The sequence below is a fragment of the Typopeltis vanoorti genome, chromosome 4 (assembly GCF_054136105.1).
Source record: "Typopeltis vanoorti isolate ZY-2024b chromosome 4, IOZ_Tvanoo_1.0, whole genome shotgun sequence".
Classification (NCBI taxonomy): domain Eukaryota; kingdom Metazoa; phylum Arthropoda; class Arachnida; order Uropygi; family Thelyphonidae; genus Typopeltis; species Typopeltis vanoorti.
Genome location: NC_143552.1, coordinates 169,665,374 through 169,674,319, shown reverse-complemented (window position 1 = coordinate 169,674,319; position 8,946 = coordinate 169,665,374).

Sequence of the window (8,946 nt, the reverse complement as noted above, 5' to 3'; positions counted from 1 at the left end):
GCACGTTCGCGTGACAGAGACTGAGTGGACTTATTGTTCTTAATCATTATCAGTGGTTGGTTTGAAGATCACTCTGATGTTGTGGGCTTTTAGTATTCTGGCTATTTGATAAGAAATTGACTTGAAGGGAATCACTACATATATCTATACGGTGACAACCCCAAACAAGAAGAACCAAACTCCCAGCACATTTTTACTGTAGTGATTCCCTTCAAGTCAATTTCTTATCAAATAGCCAGAATACTAAAAGCCCACAACATCAGAGTGATCTTCAAACCACCAGCATCAAACATTTTTTAGGATTACCAAAAGACAAGGTGCCATTCTACAAATATCCAGGAGTATATTACATTCCTTGCTCCTGTGGTCTCGCCTACATTGGACAAACTTCACTGAGTTTGGAGATCAGACAGAGAGAGCACGTTGGTGATGTAAACCACAACAGAAGTATTTCTTCCGGCTTAGCACATCATTTCTGTACGTCTAACCACACGATAGAGTGGCAAAATAGCTCCATGCCATATTTAGAAGACGATTATAGACATCGTTTATTCAAGGAAGCCGCAGTAATGTTAAAAACTGGAAGAAACCAGGGTACTATTCTTAACAGTTCATGGAAAAACCTCATCCTCTCTCTAATCCATCTGAACTACAGCTAGCTAGTAATCACGTTATGCATTTACAACAAACATGCATGCGTGATAATGATTAAGAACAATAAGTCCACTCAGTCTCTGTCATGCGAACGTACAACCTTAGCTACTAGAGTGTTTACAACGTTTTTAATGTTCCTTTCAATTTGCATTTACTAGTATTTTTTCAACGCCTTGAAAAAGCTAGACAGTTTGCTAGCGAAACTGGTAAGCAAAGAATGTTAAAATATTTTTTGTATATGGTCAGTATTAAACAATACGTTTTTTATGCTTAAGAATAAAACTGATTTTGTGTGTCGATTTATTACTATGGATGAGACTTCGATTTACCATTACACACCAGAATCCAAACAGCAGTCAAAACAGTGGACAGAAGCTGGCTGTTCAGCACCAAAGAAGATAAAATCAGTTCCATCACCAGGAAAGGTCATGGCATTGATGTTTTGGGATGCTGAAGGCATTTTGTTTATTAATTATCTTGAAAAGGGTAAAACATTAACTGGGGAGTATTATTCCGATCTTTTAACCAGACTAGACAAATTTCCTGAGAAAAGACCCGATTTGCGAAATGATGTTTCATCAGGACAATGCACCTGCCCGCAAAGGTGTTTTGGCAATGGGAAAATTAAGGGATCTGCACTATGAATTGTTGGAAAATCCACCCTATTCCCCAGATTTGGCTCACTCCCTCTGACTTCTATCTCTTCGCAAAACTTCCTCGCTGGTCAGCGTTTTTCTTCGAATCAAGAGATGATTGCAGCTGTGGAGAGGAATTTTGTAGATCTTACTGAGAACCATTACAGGGCCAGGATAATGGCAATGGAGCATCACTGAAATAAATGTATTAGTCTTAAGGGAGATTATGTTGAAAATTAAAAATAATTTTCAAATTATGAATTAGTTTTTTCATTGTTAGACCAAGAACTTTTCAGACCACCCTTGTACATCACCCAACCCACACTAGCCATCATGCTTTTTTTTGTATGAATTTTGATATTTAAATAGAATTTTTGTTTTTTACACTTTTGTCAGATTTTCTTTTTTCTGATCTGCACTGAATGAATGTGTATACATTCAGTGCAGATTAGCATATCTCCTAAGATATGCTAATATCTTATTTATGAAAATAGCCCACACAAGATGAACAGTAGTGAAGATAATGTTTGGCATCCTTGTTTTACACCTGATTCAATGGTTGGATCATGGTGTTTCACACTACAACCTAACAATATGGTATACTAAAAATACATGTCATAACTTTTACAATAGAGATAAAATACAGCAGACCATAATACAACTGTCACTATCATGTTTTGTTTTAGCTGATTTCTGTCTTTGTCCACATAAATTTATCTTATTCCTCACCATACCACCTTTGCTTATTTGTCTATTCTATATACCTTCAAAATTTGTCCATATATTGCTATATTTTTAATATGTTCTCCATTACGAATGCAGTTATTTTCCATGTTTTCTATTTTCATACTAAATTTGTTAGAATTATTCAGTTTAATTAAAGAATTCTGGACTTAAACTGGATTTATAGGTGTATAACATTATCTGTATAACTCTAATTTTGAATTCGGGTTTAGTGCCACTTTCTTTCATGACATTATCTATATAGATCATAAATAACATGCATCCTTGTCTGCCATTATTTTACAAACTATTTTCCTATAGATTCTTCAGTTTTAATGTCCCATTCACACTTACAAATGTAGCATTTGGAAAAGCTTTTCTTTTGGATCCCTTATGTGCCTTTTCCAGATCAACAAAAAATTGTTTAATGATTTCCCAACTGTGTTAAAGACAAATTCTGGTCCTAACAACTTCTAGGTGGCCCAAATTCATCTTCAGGTTATTTTCCTTTTATGTCTGACACACTACAACAAACTGTCACATCCCAACCAATTTCTTTAGGTATAATATAGTTTTAAAGGATATTCCTGTGGTCTCTATCAATTTGTTAGTTCACTATAGATTTGCACTATGGAAGGTCACTTCAGACATTCAAAATTCAGCCTTCTGAATTATGCAGTGTAGCCATTGTTCAAGATATAAAGATCTCAGTAACATCACTGGTTAAACATCTTATATTCCAACTACTTTTTCATGTTGAAGAGTTCTGATAGCTTCAGAACTGAACTGTACATGAAAATGCTTTTGTCCTGGCTATTTTCTCATTTTCTACTTGTCCCATTGAAAAATTATTTCAAACATCTGGAATATATATATCTTTATTGAAAAATTTATTATTTTTATAGTAATCTCTGTCGACGTAGTTAGCTGAGTGACAATACGCTTCGCAACCATATGCCTGGGAAAGGAACGTCCTGGGTTCGATTCCCGTCGCCGATGTGAGGAGCTTAGGATCTTTCTCACATACCAAGTTAGCCAGTCTTGGGCGTGGACTACAGGGTTTTCCTCCCGCAAACAGGCCTTGAGAACATAAAGCTCTATAGTCATAGAACATCTCCAGGAATAAGGAGTAACCAACCTATTCCGTAGGATTTTGGTTCAGAATGTCTACACAGTAAAATGTATAGGTCTACGTGTGAGAGTAAATTAGGATAGTAATCTCTCCCACTACTCCATTTTTAAGCTTTGCAATAGCCTTCAAGAATTTCCACCTTTATATTTTTCTATTATATTCTTTCTGTAAAGACTTGCTTACCCACTCACATGTAACTTAACTTTCTTCCATTTTTTGGATGTCTTAAAGAGCTATGCTGACTTACCTCGCCACAAACTTCCAGTGTAATTTTTTTTTTTTTTGGCATGACTATTCCTAACTTCATTCTTTCTTAGCTAAGTATATCTAGGATGTACTGCCAGCAAAGAATAATTTTTAAAATCATCTTCACAAAAAAATATAGCAGGAGCTCTGAGCAAAGGGGGGGGGGATCTTATTCAACTAAACAGATATTAACATGTGGCCTCCATGGGGTCAAACTCATTGTGGGAGGTACATAGAATGCTCATCCAACCGTACTTTAAACTGATTCAATGTGTCTACATTCGCAACACACACAATGCATTCACTCGCCAACCACAGCCTTTTATTCTACTTCCCCTTTTCCATGTCAACCTGATAACAATTCTGGACTATCTTATGTCTCAATCACATTCCCTCCCCCCTCTTACTCCCATTCACGAGTCTTTGCAACTTACATTCTCTCAATCTGTCCTTGTACTTCACATTCCAAAGACCACCTTTGTGAATCTTCTCTGGACCCTTTCCAACATATACTTGTCACCATGAAAATCTGGCAACCAAATTGTGCTTTCTGCACAGTAATCCATATAAGGCCTTATAGAATGGCATCAAATCCACCATCACTCTTTTCCCACCAAAGTGTATGCTTCACATCCTGTCATTGGTTACCAAATCCCAAAACCTTACATTGTGCAACATTGAACTGACAGTTCCACTCACCTATTCATTCATGCAGTCTGTTCAACTCCTCTTGTAAGGCCATAATATCTGCTTTACTATGCATTGCTCTTCCCAGTTTTGCATCATCTGTAAACAGCTGCATATTACTAATCAAACCCATCCCAGTATCATTATTATTACATCACACCTTCAGGGAGTCCAAAGACTCATCGAGGGAGGGCATCTACTCTACAACTCTTCGTCTCACTACTCCACCAACCTTCATCCAACGCCAACTACCACCACCACTAGTACTTTCACGCCCAAGGTGGGATTCGAACCCGCAGCCTTTTGGCTGGAGAGCGGATACGCTAACCACTCGGCCAACCAGGCCGGCAATCATTAAGATACCATTTTACCACTTTCATCCATTAACATCATCTTACCATGATTATTCTTCCTTCTACTTACCAGATATCTAAAAAAAAAATTAGTTTTTCTTCACCTGATTTGTTAATTTCTGCTCATACTGCACTTTTGTTTTCCTTTCTGCAATAGAGCATTTTATAGAGATGTGCAGTGAGTTTGGTGGAAGAATGGGTTTGTATAAGAGGGGATGGTCTACACCTGAATGCATTTGGTATCAGGATTCTTGAAAAATTATTAAATGGTGTGAGACTTAACACAGAATCAGGGAAACTAAATTATGACAGGAGGAATGGTGAGAATCTGTGTGTAAGAGACTATGGTATATAACTGTTTCAATGATTGGAATGGGCATTATCATGGAAATGATTGAGAAGAGAATGATTGTGTTTGGACCTATGAAGCATGTTTATTACCATTATTGAATAAGAATTTGGCAATAGGTAGGATGGGATATTTTTATTCAGTTGTACATTAATGATATTGGGAAGGATTTGACAAATGACACACAGCTATTTGTTGATGATGATGCAAAGAAGTCTGGATAAGTAAGACACTAGATAACAGATCTGCAAGTTTTCTGTGTCGTTGGACTACAGACAAGAGTATACAAAAAAGCATGCAAGTAGCTTATGCTAGGAATATCAGAAACAAAGTTTGTTACCCTAATAAATACATTGAGACCCCAGATTGTAGACATTAATGAGACCTGGCTATCAGAAGCAGACAGACTAACTGGTACAGTATTTTTTTTAGGATAGACAGGAGAGGAGGGGAAATTCCTACTAATGATATTGGATGATTTGAACCCATTTAGTGTTGAGACCTCTGACTAATACTAATAAGTTTTTCATATGGCAGTGAGTTTGAAGCTATCTGATGTGAGGTGGAGTCTAACAAGCTTAAATACATAGCGGGGGTGCTGTTACAGATCTATTGGATCAGCTGCTAGTGATGAAGAAATGCATCACTAAATAAAGACACTAGGCACAAAAAGAATCATAATGGAGATATTAATTATCCAAATATTGAGTGGGTAGCAGTAAAATCTCATGAAAAGAAAAACAATTTGTGCTGTTGTGGGACAGAAAGAACTCAAGGTCAAAGAGTATTAAATTTGATTATAGTGTCAGAGGGTGTTTCAGTTAGACTTAACTATTCCTCTGGTTGGTGACAGTGATCATGCAGTACACATTTGGGAAGTGGTTTATGAATGTTACATGCTGAACTACAAAATAGGAAATTATGACCAACCAAGGAGTGCTAGATTCTGCAGATGGATACGAAGGACATTTAACCATGCTTGGAAAGCATTTAAAAAAATATCTAAATGGTGTGATATCGGAATGGGACCCTAGAGTCGAAGAACAAATAGGCTAGAAATGAAATGGATGCATAATCTTATTAAGCAAGAGATACCATGTGCACAAGGATGTCAGTTATAAAAATTATAAGGAGCAGGAGAGTCAACTGTTGTATGGAGAGCTAAGTCTCGGTATGAAAAGAAACTGGTTGTGAAAACCCAAAAGAATTGCATATTATGCTGCAAGTAAAAAAAAAAAAAAAAAAAAAAAAACCCTGAATGCAGATGGTGTGAGGATGAGAAATGCAGAAAAGATTGTTCAACTAAGGACTGCCCATTTTGCTAAAAGCTAACATGGCATATGCAATATTATGCTCACTGCTACCTCTTCACTCAATGATCTCTGGGGTATGAAGAGGAGGTATTACAGCTGTCGCACAAACTGAATAAGAATTCAGCAATAGGCATGATGGGATATTGTTATTCAGTTGTACATTAATGATATTGGGAAGGATTTGACAAGTGACATACAGCTATTTGTTGATGATAATGCAAAGATAGCCAAGGTAATCAGGAATGCAGTATTTGCAGAATGATTTGAATAGGCTGGAGTGTCAGTTCAATGTTAGCAAATGTAAAGTTTTTGGTGGATTCATGCTAAATGAAAATCAGGCTAGAGATCTTGGAGTTTTAGTAGATAGGAAGTTCAAGGGTCATATAGCAAAGATTACAAATACAATTCAAAAGATAATTACAATGTTGAAACAAATTTTTGACATGTAATAAAGGAGGCTTTGACAAGAACTCTATTGTGCACGTCTGGTCTCCATGGTGAGTCTGATACAGTAGAGAGAGATTGCAAAGGAGAACATTAAAAATTATATCAGGATTGTTGAATACTGATTATGAAGAGATTGATAATTTGTAGAGTGTGGACATTTGCAAACAGGGTACAGGATTGGATTGCCAATGGATGTGTGTAGTATGTGGCCTCTCTCCATGAGTCACTCCTTGGAGATCTCCAATAATAATAGTGCCACTTCCAAAAACAGTATTAACATATATATGTTCAAATTTTAGCTATAATAAAGCCGTAAATTTACATGGGCTTTAAATTTTTGCAGGGTCACTCTTCTCTGCATCTTCCCCATTTATTTATTTGACATAGAAAGCAAGATATTCACCACTCAAATGATTAAACAGCAATAAATATTTATTACACTTCCTTTCAGTATTTTGTGATGTCAGATGAAACACTATTGCAGGCCAGGAACTTGTCGATAAAAATAATTACCATAATTATTTTTATCGACAGTTTCGTAAGTTGAACTGAGAGCTTACGAGAATGCAATCCTAGGTATCCCAGAGTTGCCTTAGCTACTTAAGTCAAGCAGTGTAAACAAAGGCAACTCGGGGATACCTAGGATTGCATTCTAGTAAGCTCTCAGGTCAGCTTACGAAACTTTTGTAGTTTTTACAAATATTCGGCTTTGAAATAATGTTGGATCTAATATCCACTTTGCCTATGTAGTTATACATTGCTGAAATGAAGCCCTATGGCTTCATTTCAGTGCTTGTGTTCAAATAACCCTTATTTTACTTAATAATGGCCCCCTGGCACAAGATTAGTGATGCTGGCAATTTGGATATGCCAAAGAGAAGCTATAAAGTGCTTCCTTTAAGTGAAAAAAGGTAAAAGTTCTCAATTTCATAAAATAAATTTAAATATATAAATAATAATAAAAAAAACATATGCTGAGGTTATTAAACACGCTACCGCCCAGGACGTATATATATGCGTCCAAGTTATAATGGATGCGAAGTGCATATTAAAATTGTAATACCATTGATATTACATTGAAATATGATGGATATGAAGCATATGCGTATTTGATCCATAATGGCTGGTAAGGTGGTTAAGATTCCAATCATATTCAGATAACTTTTTTTTACAGTATGTTGTTATGATTGTTCTATTTTATTATTAGTTATTGTTAATCTCTTACACATTATGAAGGAAAGTGGTATTAAACCTGATATCAAAATTGGAGATGTTAATGTCAGCTCTTTGCTTTATGCGGATGATGTTATACTTCTAAATAAATCCACTACAAGTCTGCAAGATTCTCTGACTAAATTGAATAGCTGTTGTAATAGATATGGTATGAAGGTCAGCAGTAAAAAGACAAAGACAGTGAAAATAGGCAGAATCATTGAAAATGTCAACTGTGTTGTGAATGGAGAACCTGTGGAACAAGTAAAACATTTTAGCTACTTAGGTACGATTTTTACTGAAGATGGTAAATTAAATATAGAAATAGACAACAGAATCAGCAAAGCTGGTATGGTGGGAAGTCAATTGAATAAATTCATATGGAATAAGAGAGAAATTAGTCGGAACACTAAATTAGCTGTATACAAGATAGTGTTCAAACCAGTTTTAACTTATGGATCTGAGAGCTGGGTCAGAAGTAAAACACTTGACCAAAGACTAGAGACCGCAGATATGAGTCCTGAGAAAGATTAGAGGCGTGAACAGATGGCATCAACGGCAATATCATATTAAAAATGAGGATATTAGGAAAGAACTTGACATTGTCAGCATCCAGGAATGCGTTAGCAGAGCTAATCTCAGGTGGTATGGTCACTTAAATAGAATGGGAGAGGAAAGATTAGCAAAACAAGTGTTCTCTGCCAGGTTGGCAGGAAAACGACCCAGAGGAAGACCAAGATATAGGTGGACTGATACGGTACAAAGTGCCTTAGACGATAGAAATATAAGATCTGATAATGTTGGAGTCTTGACAAGCAACAGACTGATTTGGAGGAAAATTGTAGATAGGAAGTTAGTAATGATGTAAGTTTTTCATGTAGTACTGTCATATCCTGTACACCCCTTGAGGGTACATTGCAGGAATTTGATGATGTTAATCTCTTACTGTGTCCAATTTATAAATTAAGCTTTATAAGTATAGGAAAAAACAGTGTATGTATATATAGGTTTCAGTACTATCTGCAGTTTCAAGTATCTGTAGGGTGTCTTGGAACGTATCCCCCCCCCCCACAGATGAGGAGGGACTACAGTAATTTACATACAAAGAGCAGAAGATTTCTTAAAAACTCTGAATTCACTATACAAGACAAGTTGAATGGCTTCCATCCTGAAATAATATTTTTGCCTTCATCTT